The sequence below is a fragment of the Chiloscyllium plagiosum genome, chromosome 3, assembly GCF_004010195.1.
Source record: "Chiloscyllium plagiosum isolate BGI_BamShark_2017 chromosome 3, ASM401019v2, whole genome shotgun sequence".
NCBI classification, from domain to species: Eukaryota; Metazoa; Chordata; class Chondrichthyes; order Orectolobiformes; family Hemiscylliidae; genus Chiloscyllium; species Chiloscyllium plagiosum.
In genome coordinates, this window is record NC_057712.1 from 62224367 (window position 1) to 62242736 (window position 18370).

At 40.7% G+C, this 18370-nt stretch overlaps 1 protein-coding gene across 2 annotated transcripts in view; it reads right to left on the minus strand.

Moving 5' to 3' along the window:
• Positions 1-15942, minus strand: part of opn5 (opsin 5) — a 61606-nt gene extending 45664 nt beyond the window's left edge. The window contains exon 1 of one of the 2 annotated variants that reach the window (XM_043683123.1): positions 15917-15942. The gene's annotated coding sequence lies outside the window, so the exon portion shown is untranslated. Of the gene's footprint in view, positions 1-15633; positions 15673-15916 lie in introns of those variants that run through there. The other variant, XM_043683134.1, reaches the window with a different exon arrangement.
• Between the last annotated feature and the right edge of the window lie 2428 nt (positions 15943-18370).

Sequence of the window (18370 nt, forward strand, 5' to 3'; positions counted from 1 at the left end):
ACTGTGCCACCGTGCCGCCCACTATCCACACCGACCCACCAAAGCGCAACCTACCCAGACCCATTCTCCTATATTTACCCCTTCACCTAACACTACGGGCAATTTAACTTGGCCCATTCACCTAACCTTTTGGACTGTGGGAGGAAACCGGAGCACCCAGAGGAAACCCATGCAGACACGGGGAGAATGTGCAAACTCCACACAGAGTCGCTTGCATGTTAATGCATGCTAATGCATGTTTTATATAGGTTCAAAATAATATTGCTACCTCATATTCTAAGTCCTTATCAATGAAAGACAAGGTAGTGTATAATTTATTACTCGCCCTCTCCACGTGTCTTTCCATCTTTAATGACTTATGCATGCACACATTCTAGCTCTCAGTTCCTATACACCCCACATTTTATGCTGCATCTCGGTTTGCTTTCTGCCAAAATATATCGCCTCATACTGTGCATTGGAATACTTTTACCTATTTGATCAATTTTTCAATGTCCATTTCAAATTCATAGTAATCTCTCAGTTTACAATTTTTCAAGTTTTGTATAATTTCCAAAACTTTGAAATTGTGCCCTGCACTCAACTAATATAAGGAGAAAGTGAGGACTGCAGATGCTGAAGATCAGAGCTGAAAATGTGTTGCTGGAAAAGCGCAGCAGGTCAGGCAGCATCCAAGGAGCAGGAGAATTGACGTTTCGGGCATGAGCCGTTCTTCAGGATTCCTGAAGAAGGGCTCATGCCCAAAACGTCGATTCTCCTGCTCCTTGGATGCTGCCAGACCTGCTGCGCTTTTCCAGCAACACATTTCAGCTCAACTAATATAAGCCAGGAAAAGCAAGTATCCCAATACCAATCCCTGGGAAATTACAATACAAATTTGCTTGCCTCTATTTTCCCCTTTTCTCAAGGAGCTTTTTGTTTCTTTCCACTTCTTCCATAGTCTTTCCAATAATTACCCTCCAAAGATCATGACCAGTATTTACTATCGCTTAGTTATCAGTGTCAATGTCAGCTAGCTTTGTAGGAGCTCTCTGTGGGAGGGAGATGCAGAGGTAACATATTCAGTCTAGTATGACCAGGGTTCAGAAAAGATTTACAAGGATATTGCCAGGGTTGGAGAATTTGAGCTGTAGGCAGAGGCTGTATAGGCTGGGGCAGTTTTCCCTGAAGTGTTGGAGGCTGAGGGGTGACCTTATAGAGGTTTGTAAAATTATGAGGGGCATGGATAGCATAAATAATTTCAGACATTTCCCTGAGGTCAGGGAGTCCAGACTTAGAGGGCATAGGTTTAGGACATAGGACAGGAAAGATATAAAAGGGAATGAGCTGCCAGAGAAAGTGGTGGAGGCTGGTACAATTGCAGCATTTAAAATACATCTGGATGGGTGTATGAATAGGAAGGGATTAAAGGGATATGAGCCAAGTGCTGGCAAATGGGATTAGATTAGATTAAGGTATCTGGTCGGCATGGACGAGTTGTACTGAAGGGTCTGTTTCCGTGCTATACATCTCTATCACTCTATGACTCTATCTGAAAGATGTATTGATCTTTAGTCCCATTAGTTTTCCTAACACATTTTCTCTAGTGATATATATTGTAGTTATTTCCTCTCCTCCTTTTGTCCCTTCATTATTTAGTAAATTGGGTAGCTATTAGTGTCTTCTACTGTAAAGGCAGATGCAAAGTATTTATTCAACTCCTCTGCTACTTCCTGGTTCTCCATTTACATGTATTCACTATCTCCAGATTTACTCTGAGCCCCGTTGAATAGATACTGTTAAGAGGACCCAAAGGTTGTACTTATTGGTATCTTCTGCCTTTTCATTTCTTACCTCCACTCATATGGATTCTGCATTTGATCCAAGATCATTTCTTACTATTGTACTTGTTCTATCCTGTACCAACCATGCTACCCCATCACTCTTTCCTTCCTGGTTGTCCCTGGGAAATTACATACCTTTGAATATTTAGATCCCAGTTTTGATCTCCTTGTAACCATGTGTCCATAATTGCTCCAAGATCATACTCACTTATCATGCGTCTGCACCATTAATTCATTATTTAGTTTTGAATTCTGCATGCATTCAAGTAAAGAGCCACTAATTTTGCCTTATTTACTATCTTTTCCCCTTTGATCATATTTACTGCAGTTTTTTCTACATTTTTATATACTATCCTTTTCTGTCCAACTTTGGATATTGTTTTCCGAATAGCTGCCTCGTAATACTGCCACACCCTCTTCCTTTGTAAACCTATAAAGCGGCAGTATCTGAACCTCGAAGCCAGGTGTCCTGGGTTCAGTTACACCTTCTCTAGGAGGTGTGTAGTAACACCTCTGAACAGGCTGGTTCGAAATAATCTATCTTTTCCCTCACCCAAACCTCTTACTCTTTACCAGATTGCCCCTGGCTCCCGACAGTAAGCCAGAGATTATTACCTGGAGATTCTGCTGTCTAATTTAGTTCAGGTCTATTCAACATTTTCAGCAGAACCTCCTGTCTAGTCATATTAATGTTGTTGGTACAAACATGGATAACAAGATAGAGAGGCTGGATACAGTGGGAGATTCTCTCTGGAGCATTGGAGATTAATGGGTGACCTTATAACGGGTGACATCTTTTCCCTAGGATTGGGGAGTTCAAAACTAGAGGGGACAGATTGAAGGGGAGATAGAAAGATTTAAAGGCACCAGCGAGGCAATGTTTGAAAGAGGATAGTACGGAGGAATGAGCTGCCAGAGGAAGTGGTAGACGATATTAAAACACTTAGACACGAATAGGGAAGGTTCAGAGGGATATGGGCCAAATGTAGACAAATGGGTCTAATTCAGCTTGGGAAACCTGATCATCGTGGACTGGAGGATCTGCCTCTGTGCTGTATGGCTCCCTGAATGGAGTCCTCCCCTCCCACTTCAAGCTCTTCTCCAGCACTGAGGTGATATCATTAACCTTGCCACTGATCAAACAACACAACAGTTAGACTCCTGCTCATGGCTGCAGAGAGCAGTATCTATCCTCCAAATTATATTGTCCTCTACCCTTACCACATTCATATTTCCTCCCCCAATGTGAATAGCTTCCTGTACCAAGTTGTCGTGGTCAGATGTATCATTCCCCACTCTCATCATGAACTTTGTAACTTTTGGACATTTGCAGGGACCAAAAATCCTCAATCCTCTAACCACTATCCTTGACATTCAATGGCATTACTATCACTGAATCCCCTACAATCAACATCCCTAGGGCTATTATTGGCCAGAAATTGAACCTATATAACTGTAACCAATATATACACAGCAGCTACAAGAGCAGGTCAGAAATTGGGAATAGTGCTTTGAGTAACTCCATAAAGCCTGCCCACCATCTAAAAGGCACAAATCTGAAGTGTGATTGAATACTCCCGACTTGTTTGGATGGGTGCAACTCCAACAACATGCAAAAACTTGACAGCAGCCCACTTGATTGGCACTACATCTACAAGCATCTACTATTGACGCTCAGAAGCAACAGTATGTACCATCAACAAGATACACTGCAGAAATTCACCAAAGATTCTTGGAAGGCACCTTTCAAACCCACAACCGCTACCACCTAGAACGGTATGGGTAGCAGATACAAGGGAACATCTGCAAGTTCCTCTCCAAGTCACTTGCCATCCAAACTTTACTTTCATTGGGTCAAAATCCTGGATGATGGTATTGTGAGTCAACTTACAACACATGCACTGCAGTGGGTCAAGAAGGCAGCTCACCACCGCATTCTCAAAGGCAACTAGGGATGGGCAATAAATGCTGGCCCAGCCAATGACATCTATATCTGATGAGTAAATAATGTTTTTCTTAATTTGTAACCCACTAGGTCCATGTAGCTGCCTCACCTGCAGTAACACCCTGCTATCCCTGATCATACACCATTTTGAATCACCTCGGCTGAAGGGTGTGCCTGACCTCTGGACTAAAGTATCCAGGTAATGTTGCCTTCCCTGATGTGTTGCAATGTCTGCAACTCTGATTCTAACTCCTCAAATCAGATTGAAAGTTCTCCAAACTGCAAACACTTACTGTGCATGTGCTTGTTCTGGATCAAGTAGCTATCCAGCTGCTTCCACATTTTGCAACAGCTGCACATCACTTGTCCTGTGCCCCTCATTGCACTCCTTTGAACCAAATTTCCAACAGTTAGACTCACTCTGTCTTTGTCTCACTCCACTGAAGCTTGCCACACACTGTCCATGCCTTTCTGAACATGCGGTGTAAGAATTCCTTTTCTAATGCGGAACTAGTCAGAGACACCTTCACCAAAGTGTCCAGCACCTCATTTAAACAAAGGAATTCAGATGCATACATGCAACTGCCATGCTCAGGCAGATACCTCCTTTAAATAGGCTATCTAACTTACTTAAATGCTATCTAATTCAATAACTCTGAAATTGAACTTGGAAAGGATAACACTAGTTTAATTCCCACTTTGAACTGCTGCCTTCAGTGGTAGGGATTTTATGTTCTGGAATCATTATACTCATTTCTACACCTCTCTATGTTTATCTTTTTCTTTAAAACTACCCCTTAAAACCTACCTCTTTTACCAAGCTTTCAGTTGTCACTCCTAATATCTCCTTTTATAGCTCGGTGGCTCTTTTGAAGCACTTTAGGATGTTTAAAGACGTTAGTGGCAAGTTAATGCTGTGTTGAAATCCTTTCTGTGTAACCTGAAATGAAATCTTAGCAATGGTAAAATTTATGATGGTTGCACTCTTCATTAAAAGTTCTAATCTATTAGCTTTACCCGTTTCAAATTAAGAAATTTGGCTTTAATTGTGAATGTCTTGTGGATTTCCACTGTGGATCAAAAGCTGGTGCATGATAACAGTTGGCAATCTCTTCCCTCTAAGGGTTGGTATTCTGCTGTGTAACAGGGACAAAGGAACAGGAAAAGATAATCCAAATCCTCAAGCTTTTCCATCATTCATGAAGATTATGGTTGACATGCATCTTAAATCCATCCACTTACTTTGATTTCATATAGTTTTATCCCCTTGTCTAATGGAACAATTTCAATTTCAAATATAAACTTACTAATTGAGTCAACAACTACTGTTTTCTGTAGAAGAAAGTTCCAAATTTCTACCAGTCATTGATTAGATTAGATTAGATTACCTACAGTGTGGAAACAGGCCCTTCAGCCCAACCAGTCTACACTGACCCTCCGAAGAGTAACCCACCCAGACCTATTTCCCTCTGACTAATGTACCTAACACTATGGGCAATTTGCCATGACCAAATCACCTACCCTGCACATCTTTGGACTGTGGGAGGAAACTGGAGCACCCAGACAAAACCCACACAGATACGGGGAGAATGTGCAAACTCCACACAGATAGTCACCCAAGGCTGCAATCAAACCTGGGACCGTGGTGCTGTGAGGCAGCAGTACTAACCACTGAGCCACCATGCCACCCCACAGCATGAAAACGTTTTTTCATAATTTCTCTCCTGAATGTCCTGGGTCAAATTTGTTTTAATACGTCTGCCAGTGGAAAAGCTTATATCTATCCTATTTACCCCCTTAAAAATCCCAAAAATAACTCTCAGTCAAATCACTACTTAACATTATATAGTCCAGACAATATTAGCCAATTTTATGTAATGTCTCATCATTATCTAACCTTTGGAGTCCTAGTAATCTGATGGATCTGCTTTGCATTCTTTGCAATATACCGTTGCTATAGTGCAACATCTCAGGTTGTACATGACAGTCTAGTTGTAACCTAACCAGGAATTTCTAAACTAATAGTAAAACTTTCTTCCTTTTATAAACTAGTTCTTGAGTGATGAAAGTGAATATTATACTAGATTTTTTTGTGTTCCTGGCCTAATACGTGATATTAATATTCAATATGTCAGCGTTACTACATACTTGAACAAAGACATGGAGGAGACGGTATTGGACTGCGGTGGACAAAGTTAAAGATCACACAACACCAGGTTGTAGCCCAACAGGTTTATTTAGAAGCACTAGCTTTTGGAGTGCTGCCATGAAGGAGCGGCATTCTGAGAGCTGGTGCTTCCAAATAAACCTGTTGGAATATAATCTGGTTTTGTGTCAATTTTTTACTTTAACAAAGACATAACCCATTAATTGGTCTTATGTATAAGCAATATTCATCAGATAGCAGTCAGTGAAGGACGCCATTAAAGACTGAGTAGGAAATTCCTGAGCTCCCATTCCACCATTACAACTTCACTGGCTTTCTGTTTACACTGAATTATAATACACTTGTCAGCATAATATTGTTCATTCTTTGACTCACCATATGAAGAAACACAGGATATCTGCTTTTTCAGTTTAATCTATCTTCATGCATGAAACTACAAACAATAAAACTTACTGCCAGTAGCTTTGTACAAATGTCACTATTTTATATCTTGTAGGTCATGCAGTGTCAGCTACTTTCTCCCCATCCCCACCCTCCTCTCTCCCCACCCCCCACCCTCCTCTAGCTTATCTCTCCACGATTCAGGCTCTCTGCCTTTATTCCTGATGAAGGGCTTTTTGCCCGAAACGTCGATTTCGCTGCTCCTCGGATGCTGCCTGAACTGCTGTGCTCTTCCAGCACCACTAATCCAGAACCATGCAAGGGGCATATGTTCTTGGGGAGAACAAAAGAAACTCCTGAGTGGAGGAAGCTTGCCTCTGGAGGCATGACTAAATAATTATCGAAAGTTGAACACTTTTGACATGTTCATCTGTGACAGCTCTGCTGGTCAAAAACTTGTCACTCTAGAAAAATTGCATATTTTTCAAACTAAATAGGGTTCTATTGTTGGAGAAGATCCATTCATACTTTTGAATGGAAGTGATCGCTGAACACTTGAATTGTAAATTAAGAGCATGAGGCAGTCATTTGGCCCTCATACCCACTCCACCGTTTGATAAGGTGGTGGCTGATTTGATTGAGGCATCACTTCCACTTTCCTGCCTGCTCCTGATTCCACTTAACACTCATTTTTAATTCAGGAATCTATCTATCTATAAGATCTATATAAGCCAAAGCCCTTTTTGTACCAATTTAGTGCTCATCCAGGGTAAATCTTAAAACACAACTCTCTCTGATTGCAGACAGGCACTTGACTATAGGGGTCTGCACTTTATTCTTTGAGTGGCAATTAGATTCTCCAACGTCTGTTGAATGTACAGCCCATCAGACACATCCCTAGTCCACCAATAAATTACAGAGCATAAATAAACACTAATGGTGGAGAGTGTTTGACAGTTCATATATTGAATAGGTGAATAATTTTTAAAATTGCATTACACCCATTAACTATAAGCAAGGAAATGGAAAAGATAATTCCAAAAGTAACAAAAGAAAATTAACAGGTTTTGACACATCTAGAAATCACATTACAAAATAGACCAAAGGGCCCAGAAAAGTCGAAGTCTTATCTCTTTCATGTTATTCTGTAAACTGTGGTGGAAATGCAGGAGGACAGAAGAAGTGTCTATCCTTAACTGCAAAATGCATTTTAAGGTAGGAATATCGGAATTAGCAGTGGGAGTAGGCAATTCAGCTTTTCAAGCCCACTCCACCATTTAACATGATATGATGGATCTGATCCTCATCTCATCTCCATTCTCCTGCCTGGTCCCCATAGCCCTTTATCTGGTTTTTTGTCGGAAACATATCTATTTCTTTCTTGAATCTGTTGATTGATTCATCCTCTGCTGCACTCTTGGGCCGTGAGTTCCACAGATTTACAACCCTCTGAGAGAAATAGTTTTGCCTCATCTCAGTCTTGAACCTACCTCCTCTCACTCTATATCTATGACCTCTTGTACAAGGATTGTCCCACATGGGGAAATCCGGCAAGGCAGAGTTCAGATGTGTTTTTCAGCCTTGTTAGTTCCCTCACCATCTGCCATACACCAGTCTGTCAGTAATGTCCTTTTGTACTCAATCAGTTTGATCTAGTGATGCTGTCGAGTTATTCTTGGTGATGAGGATTTCAAACCATTGGTAATACATGGTAATAGGAAGTTCCTTTTTTGTTTGGCATGATATCATGAAACATTATGGAGAATGGAATTGATATTGTAAACTCTCAGTTCAACTCCTGACCGTGTAGCACTGTGATGCCACTTCTGGTCTGTCCTACCATTGGAACAATGGTGTTATCCAGGACATTGTCTGTGACATATGATTCTGTGAGTATGATTGTGTCAGGCTGTTCTTTGACTAGTCTGAGAAACAACTCTCCCAATTTAGGAACTAGAATCTAAAATTTAGGAGAGACAGTGTTGCAGGGTCGGCAGGGCTGAGTTTCCTGTGGTTACTTCCAGTGCATGAGTCAATGGCAAGATGTTGATTCATTCTTTTGAAACTTTAGAGTGGTTTGACAGACTAACTGGCCTACTAAACCATTTCAGAAGGTAGTCAAGTGCCTGTCACATTGCCATGGCACCTAAAGGTAAGGGTGGCAAATTTCCTTGCTTACAGTAATTAGATTTTTAAATAAAAATTAATGATATCTTCGCATATCCTCGGTGGAGTGGGAGGGGGAGTTGAAATGCTGTGCTACAGGTTGGTTGGGTTGGTTCTTCCGGGTGGCCCAGAGGTGCTCTCTGAATCGCTCCGCAAGTAGGCGGCCTGTGTCCCCAATATAGAGGAGGCCACATCGGGTGCAGAGGATGCAATAGATGATTGTGTGGAGGTGCAGGTGAATCTGTGGCGGATATGGAAGTTTCCTTTGGGGCCTTGGAGAGAAGTGAGGGGGGAGGTGTGGGCGCAAGTGTTGCACCTCCTGCGGTTGCAGGGGAAGGTGCCGGGAGTGGAGGTTGGGTTGGTGGGGGGTATGGATCTAACAAGGGAGTCGCGGAGGGAGTGGTCTCTACGGAAAGCTGATAGAGGAGGGGAGGGAAATATATCCTTGGTGGTGGGGTCCGTTTGGAGGTGGCGGAAGTGACGGCGGATGATGCGCTGTACATGGAGATTGGTGGGGTGGTAGGTGAGGACCAGTGGGGTTCTTTGACTAGTCTGAGAAAAAACTCTCCCAATTTAGGAACTAGAATCTAAAATTTAGGAGAGAGAGTGTTGTAGAGTCGGCAGGGCTGAGTTTCCTGTGGTTACTTCCAGTGCATGGGTCAATGGCAGGATGTTGATTCATTCTTTTGAAACTTTTGAGTGGTTTGACAGACTAACTGGCCTACTAAACCATTTCAGAAGGTAGTCAAGTGCCTGTCACATTGCCATGGCACCTAGAGGTAAGGGTGGCAAATTTCCTTGCTTACAGTAATTAGATTTTTAAATAAAAATTAATTATATCTTCGTGGTCATCAATGCACTATGAATTCAAACCTGTCATGGTGTAATGCAAACACAGGTCCCTCGAACATTATCAGTAATGGACTCAACATGATGGGTTTGGGATCAAATTACACTTCCAGCTGCAGCACAGGCTTTTGATTTCTGCAGAATTTCTAGGATTTTCAAGATTTATGAGTGTATATTCCTAGGAATACTTCAGATCCAAGCATTTGCACTGCATTAAAGATTCACCTTTTAATGTTTCATAATTTTGAGTTCTGAATTTATGGATTTCACTGAAAATAATCAGGCACTGTCTAATTACGTAATTCACCTTACTTCAGGCTCAGATAAGGATGACACAGCACCTAACTTTTAGAGGCAAGGCTGTGTAAATATCAAATATTAAGAAATGAATTGTCCCATTCATCATCATCTCTTATACTGGTATTATTATTAGGGATAAGATCAAGAAAGTATGTCTTTTAGGATTTTTGCATTCCAAATATGGCTTTCCCCATGACCGCCTGACATTGTGCCGGCCAGGCAGAACTGGATAAATTTCTCCAAGGATGTCATTGGACACCACTTCCAACACTGTCACAAAGATTTACAGACTACTCCACTGTCAGAACAACTCTTTCATTGACAATGGGAAGACAACAACCAAAAACCTTTACTGTTCTGCATCTTTCCAAGCTACCATATGGCATGCATCTTGCATGACACATGGAATGGGATCAGGTAATAGGAAAGCTTCTTCACAGAAAAATGAATGTTATCCCTTGGCCAATGTCCACACAAAACAGAATTACAGAAACAGGGGCTTATTCAGTATTTCAAAGCAAAGTACAATGGATTCCTGAAGTTTGAAATAAAAAACTGAAAGTTGAAAGGGTCACCAACTGGAAATATTAAAGACACAAGGTGATGAGTTAATAATGAGTTAATAATTGTGTAATCATAGTATATGAAGTAAAGAAGGCTAATCATCTTTAAAATGGACACAAAAGCATAGAAATGGCTTCCAGATGTCACATGACTATATTTTTGGATTGAGCTGCTATTATACTTATCTCAGAAATAGGTCACAAGAAACGTTTTGAAATTTAATTAAAATCCCTTTGTGAGTAATGAGATTTCAAATTTTATCTACTTTTAAAAAGTGCTGCTGGTCACTGACTGGATCATAGCAAATTCTGGGTCTTACCCAGAATTAAAACAAATTTCAGGTCTGGGACCATGTTGATGTCTAATTATACGATACTGTGATTTAACGTCACAAAAATATGATTGAAAATTAAATGAACCATAATGTTGCACATGCCCCATGTGGATTTCCCAGTCTTCTGAAATGTAGATTGTTTAACATTGTTGCAATGTGACCACTGAGAAGTTTGATGAATTAAACAGTTGGAGACTAAAATATAGCAATGGTAAAAGTAATGAATTTTCTACTCTACAGAACTTAGATGTCTCCACTGACATATTTTAATCTATGAATATATTCTTTACTGTTTGTCTCCTTTTGGCTGAAATACCTAATTTCACAAGTTTTAGCAACAGAGACTTTAGAATGAAACATTATTGCCTCTCTGTGATAATTTTATTTCTTTCATTAACCTTCTTTGCATTTCTGGTGCTTTCTTTTTTTCTGCTTATCCATTATTCCATCCCAGTTGCTCTGCTTCTCTTTGAATTTGTTCTTCACTTTCTAGGTAATCGGAGATTAATTTTGATATGCTTTCGGTTTATCAAGTGATGTGGAGAATAGGTTTCTCTGTAACGATCCAATTCCTCCTTTTGTCCAAGCAACAATGTTTCCTAAATCTACTTTCCCTGAGTATCAGAGAGAAAGCAAAATGGAAGCTGGAGGTATGGCCACAGAACACATACGGTTGTAACAACTCCATCACAAAACCTAAACAATTCTCCTCTATTTGCACTCATAGCTTTGTTGCTTTGACCTATTATAGGTTCTCGCTCCAGAAAGCACTGTTCTCAAGCACTGTTGAAGTACCAGTTAAAATAAAATCATCTGGAAATTGCCAATGTGCTTAGGCCAGTGTACCAAGTATTTATTACACATTATGTATTTACTGGAATCTCACTAATTTCTACCAAGGCAATGCCAATCAACATTTCTCAGAATTTATAATCACCATAAAACAAATAAATTCGTCATCGTTCATGTCTCAAAAGATATGTACCAAGATTTGTGCTTTTGAAATTAATTAATAAAACCATTTGGAAATTGCCAACGTGGCGGTCCTTGGACCAAACCATGCCACTGTGTTTGATGCATTCAGCAAGACTCACAGATTCGAACTCTGATCTCTACTCACTGCTCAATCCTATTGATTGGTTAAGTCACCCTGATACTGCAGATACTCGCAGTTCAAATACACCATGTGTGTGTGTTCTAAAACTGTATTTTTGCAGCATACCCAATAAAGTCTTCTTCAATCTTAAAGAAAGTCACACGGAAATCAATGCTATCAAGAGTCCTAACACAAACACAACCAATGACATATAAAAATAAAATGAATTTACACAGCATTTTTCATCAAAACTTTCTGACAGCCCAAAACATACCACATAACTAATGAAGTGCTTTTAAGCAGCGGGTGTTTTCTGGGTCACTAATGCATGTCTTCTGCACACAGCAAGATCCCACACCAATCCAGATTTTGGATGTGACTTTCAAAGCTATTGGGGTACAACTTCTGCAGTAATGGATACAGGCTGTCGAGTTTTTGTTTGAAATTACTTCAATAGAGAGGAATAAATAGACACAGAATGACACAGTCATTTCTCCCAGGGGAAAATTCAACTAATTGCCATTAATATATTTTTGTGTTTCTCCCAAGTCAGTTGGAGAATTCTCTTTGACCTTAAAATGATACCATAGGATTTTCCTTTTACTTTTACCTGAAGGGTTTAACCAATGATGAGTGCAAGAGTGTGCATTGAATACTTTGCATTCAGCGCACACGCACAATTGTAAAAAAGTGTTTAGGAACAGCAGGCCTGGGGGCAAGGAGTGGGGGTGTGGATTCATGTGTATCGCTCTTTTCAAGATGGCAGCACATGCATTGGCCAAGCAGCTAGGATGGCATTGGGGATCCTGTGCAATGTAAATGGAAGAACTGTGATGAAAAACAGGGAATTTCTGGTTGGTCTACAATTATCAGATTGTTTCTATTTATGGTTATTACACTTTGGGAAGAATGTGGCTCAGAGAAGCTTTATAAAAATGACTCCAAGTTTAAGAACATTTAGCTATAACATTAGGTTGCAGGAGCTGGTCTGAGCAAAGGAGGTTGAGTGGAGATTTGATGGAACTATTCATGAAAAGAATTGGTTTGGAGAGGTTCAACAAAGACAAAGCCATTGATGTTTGTTGATGGTACAAAAACGACAAGACATTGATTTAGAGATGCAGACAGATATGTGGGAAAATGTTCTGATGTGGTGAGTGGTCATGCCTGGAACACTCTGTCTATGAGGCTACAAAAGCAAAGATGATCATTGATTTCAAAGCAAAACTGCAACTTGAGGAGACCCAAAACAATTGTTGCAATCATTGTCACAATTGGGTTAGATGTGAATAATTTTTTTATGAAGTCTGTAAAGTATAGGATGCAGGATTTCTACTAAGAGAAGCCACATTTTTTAGGTTTTGAACAAGTAAACTTTTCCATCCACATAATCTGCAACACAATTTATATTCTAACATTCTGAGTTAACATGAGATAAATATGGGTCAGAGACTGTAACTGAATATCCTAAAGTGTGCATTAAATACCTAAAGCGGACATGACAGATCCAGCAAAATCCCAACAACTCTGAGATATTAATGACTCAGAAGCTCATTAAATCTCATTAAACTTCACAAGATATGTAATTCTTCACTTTGTTAATCTAGTATTTAAACTCCCTCTCTCGAACTAGTCTGCTATGGATATTCTGACTGTTTTGGTTGACTGACTTTCTTTCCTAGGCCTATGTATTTATGAAGTGCAGAAACTGCACTCAAGCACTCAGTGACAGAATAATTTCAGGTCTTTTACCAATAGCTAACTTCATCGAGGCAGTTCTGCTCGTGGGTTTTCTCCCACAGGTACAATCTCACACAAGTGTATCAAACAAATACTGTTTATGGGTTTTTTGAACCCCACTCTTAATTGTCCTGAAAAATTGATTGTACACAGACTTTTTTTATAATCTTCATAGTTATTAGAATTTCCCTGGGCTCACAGTATGCAGTGTTATGCCAGCGGGCTAAGACTTCATCTGACCTTCAATTACACAAAACCCAGGAAGTTCATTTGCATTTAGCCGCACAGATAACAGCATCCATGCTAACGTGACGTCTGCCATGTCACTGTGTGTCACTTTGAACATCACTTCAATCACCTCTGACATGTTTTGATTGACCTACTGAAATCTTTGCAACAATTTCCACCCATGTTTCTAGGCAGAGTTAATGTGACAAATGTATTGGAACAGTTAAATATAGCAAAATCATACAACTCCTATATTCCTTAAAAGTCATCATTTTGACAGAATGCTAATATAAAACACAAATTGCAAGCAACAAAAAAAATGATTCATCAAAGCTTATGGATCTACAAGCATTGAGTGTAGCATGGCCTAAAAAGTCTCTTGGTTGTAACTAACCACTGGGAAGTCTCAACGAAAGAATGGAATTGTACAGACCACCTGACATCAGCCTGAGCCGACCTGTTCTAATAAATCTATGCCCTCTCACCCAAGGGCAAATTTGATTTCTTATACATTTTAACCAGACTTTCATTTTTTACACTTCAATTACATGTTCCACCTCCACCATTTCCTTTGTTCCAAAGAAAATAACTCCTGCCTATCTTGTGATTCCTCAAACGTGAACTTCCACAGTCCAAGCAGCATCTTTATAAATCTTGCTTGTAACCTCTCTCCTGTAGACACATCTAACCCATAGTAACATGACCAGAAGTGTACCCAGTATTCCAGCAGTAAGCAAACTCGTGCTATTTAGCTCCAGCATAACCTCCCTGCTCCTTTATTATGTGTTTTAACTCATTAACGTAAATTTCCAAAATGCCTTCTTGACTTTTTTCTATGTGCTTAGTCACCTTCACAGATTCGTGCATTACAATTATAGGGCTTCCCTCTGTTCCTGTACAGTTTCAGGATCCTATTATTTATTGTCTACTCCTAATGGGGGCACAGTGGTTAGCACTACTGCCTCACAGCGCTAGAGAGCCGGTTTCAATTCCAGCCTCGGGCGACTGTGTGGAGTTTGCACGGTCACCCTGTGTCTGCGTGGGTTTCCTCCGGGTGTTCCGCTTTCCTCCCACAGTCCAAAGATGTGCAGGTTAGGTGAATTGGCCATGCTAAATTGCCCGTAGTGTTAGGTGAAGAATGTAGGGGAATGGGTCTGGGTGGGTTACTCTTCGGAGAGTTGGTGTGGACTTGTTAGGCCGAAGGCCCGTTTCCACACTGTAGGGAATCTAATCTAATGCATTACTTCAGAGTTCTCCAGGTTGAACGCCTCTTGCTGCTGTTCCACCCTTTGATTAGTCATTAATATCCTCCAACAATTACATCTTTCTTTCTTCTTCAATCTCAAACACAACATCATTTCTTTAGCTGTATAGGAACTCCAGCGCATTCCGTTTATTCCTTCCGGCCCTCCGCATATATCTATTTATTCCTTATTCTCTTGTAAATCTATTATGTTTCAATTTACATAATCATTGCCATCTGCTTTAACTATTCCATGTGGAGTCAATTCCCTATTTACACAATTCTCTGTTAAATTAACAGTTTGTCTAATTATTTTTATAATCTGTTAATAGTCATGTTGTATTCATGCCCCAAATGTGCTCGCTCACAAGTCGGAACACTCTCTACATGTCCGCCCCTTTATAGTTAAATCAAACTCCAATTGGTTTCCTCTTATCCCGAACTATAATGTACTAATGATTCGGGTTGACCCCCTGATGGGGAATGATTAAGAATTAACAGCAACTTACTTACTTTAAAGTAAAACCGAGGCACGGGGTCTAGTGCCTAATGGAGCCTATGCCGCTCTACCGAGCATTTATTACACACGTTAAGTATTTACTAGTATCTCATTAATTTCTACCAAGGCAATGTCCATTAAGATTTCTCAGAGCTTCACTCAGGTCAATAAAAGTTACGAATAATAATCTTCATCATCGTTCGTGTCTCAAAAGGTATGTATTTACCAAGATCTGTGTTTTCAAAATCAATTAATAAACAATTTAAACCGGAAGAGGTATAATACATTTTAAACTTACGTGTAATAGATGTGAAGACATATATGAAATGACAAGAATTAATTAAAGAACGGGGCTATAGCGGGAAACACACACAAAGATTAAACGCCTAAAACCCGAAGGCTTGGGAACACTGCACACATAAAAAAGACTCAGCTCCATCGTAGATTTCACAACTTTGGCAATTATATTTGAAATCTAATCCATGTCTGGCATCGTAAAGAAGTTAAAATAAAAACGTCTAGAAATTGGCAAAGTGCCGGTTCTTGAACCCGACCGCGCCACTGTGTACAGCAAGACTCACCGATTCGAACTCCGATCTCCACTTACTATACAATCACACTGTCTGATCCAGTCACCCTGACATTGCGGATACTCGCAGTTCAAATCCTCCAGCCTGTGTTTTTGAAGCAAACCCATCAATGTTCAATCTTCAACGAAGTCACATGGAAATCAACGTTATCAAGCGTCCTAAGGCAAACACAACTATTGGCCCCACATTAAAAACAGCATTTTTCACCAAGAATTTCCTGACAGCCCAAAACTAAACATACCACATAACTAATGAAGTAGGTTTAAGCAGCGGTGACAGTTGTTTCCTGGGTCAATGATGCATGTCTTCTGCACACAGCAAGATCCCACACCAAGTCAGATTTTGGATGTGACTTTCAAAGCTATCGGGGTACACCTTCTGCAGTAATGGATACAGGCTGTCCAGTTTTCGTTTGAAATTACTTTATACATGAATACAGGAATACATGACGCAGAATGACACAACCTCCTCTCCCAGCGGAAAATTCAACTAATTGCCATTAATATGTTGTTATATATTGACTTAGTCAGTGGGAGCATTCTCCTTCGTCTCAAAATAATATCACGGGAATTTCCTTTTACTTCTACCTGAATTGTTGAACCAAAGATTACTGCAAGTGTATGCGTTGACTATTTTGCATTCATCACACATACAATTCTAATATGTTGACGAGCACCATGCATTGCGGGTGAGGGGGGTAAAGTCCAACGCTCCTTTGAAGATGGCAACACATGCATGGGCCAAGCATTGGGGATCCTGTGCAATGTAAATAGAAGTGTGATGAAAAACAGGGAATTTCTGGTTCGTTTACAATTACAGGATAGTCCCTATTTATGTTATTACACTTCAGGAAAGAACGTGGCTCAGAGAAGCTTTATAAAAATGACTCCAAAGTTAAGAGCTTTTAGCTATAACATTAGTCTGGAGAAGCAGGTTTGAGCAAAGGAGGTCGAGTGGAGATTTGATGGAACTGTGCACGAAAGGGATTGATTCAGAGAAGTTCGACAAAGACTAAGCTATGGATGTTTGTTGATGGTACAAAACCCGCTAGGCGTTGATTTAGAGGTGCAGAGCCGCTATGGGGGAAAAATGTTCTGACGTGCTGAGTGGTAATGCACTGTCTATTAGGCGACAAAAGCAAAGTTGATCATTGATTTCAAAGCGAAGTTGGAACTTGAGGAGACGAAAAAAAAAACTCTTACAGTCCTGGTCACAATTAGGTTGGACGTGAATAATTGTTTTATAAAGTCTGTGAAGTATAAGATGCCGGAAACCTACTAAGAGAGGCCACATTTTCTAGGTTTTGAACTAAGTAAACCTTTCCACCCATACAGGCTACAACACACCTTTAGCTTGAGGTAAATATGGGTCATAAACTGAGACTGAATATCCTCAAGTGCACATTAAATAGCTAATACAGACATGACAGATCCAACAGAATCCTACCAATGCTAAGATATTATTGATTCAGTAGGTCATTACATCTCATTAAAGTTCACAAGATATGTAATTCTTCACTTTGATAATCTGGCACTTCAACTCCCTCTCTCGAGCTAGTCTGCTATGGATAACTCAACTCTTTTGGTTGATTGACTTTCTTTCTAGATCTACGTATCTATGAAGTGCAGAAGCTGCGTTCAAGCACTCAGTAACAGCATAATTTCAGGTCTTTACCCAATAGCTAACTTCATCAAACCAGTTTTGCTCCTCGGTTGTCTCATAGAGCACACAATTGTATCAAACAAATACTGTTTGTGGGTTTTTTTAACCCCACTCCTAATTGTCCTGAATAATTGATTGGATACAGACTTTGTTTATAGTCTTCATAGTTATTACAGTTTCCCTGGGCTCACAGCATGCAGTGTTGCCAAGTCCTCAGCAAAGGACTCACCTTCGTCCCCGTCCGTCCACGCATCAATGAATTTAATACACGCCGTGACATCGAACAATTCTTCCGTCGCCTCCGCCTCCGAGCTTACTTTCACAATCAGGACTCCCGCCCACCTTCCGAGGACCCCTTCGCCCACCTCCAACACACTGCATCCACCTGGACACCCCGCGCTGGCCTATTACCTGCCCTCGACCTCTTCATTCACAACTGCCGCCGGGACATTAACCGCCTCAACCTGTCGACCCCCCTCCCCCACTCCAACCTCTCACCCTCACAACGCGCAGCCCTCCAATCCCCCTGCTCCAATCCTGACCTCACCATCAAGCCAGCAGACAAAGGGGGCGCAGTGGTAGTCTGGCACACTGACCTCTACATCGCTGAAGCCAAACACCAACTCGAGGACACCTCTTCCTACCGCCCCCTTGACCATGACCCCACCCCCCATCACCAAACCATCATCTCCCAGACCATACACAACCTCATCACCTCAGGAGATCTCCCACCCACAGCTTCCAACCTCATAGTCCAGGAACCCCGCACTGCCGGTTCTACCT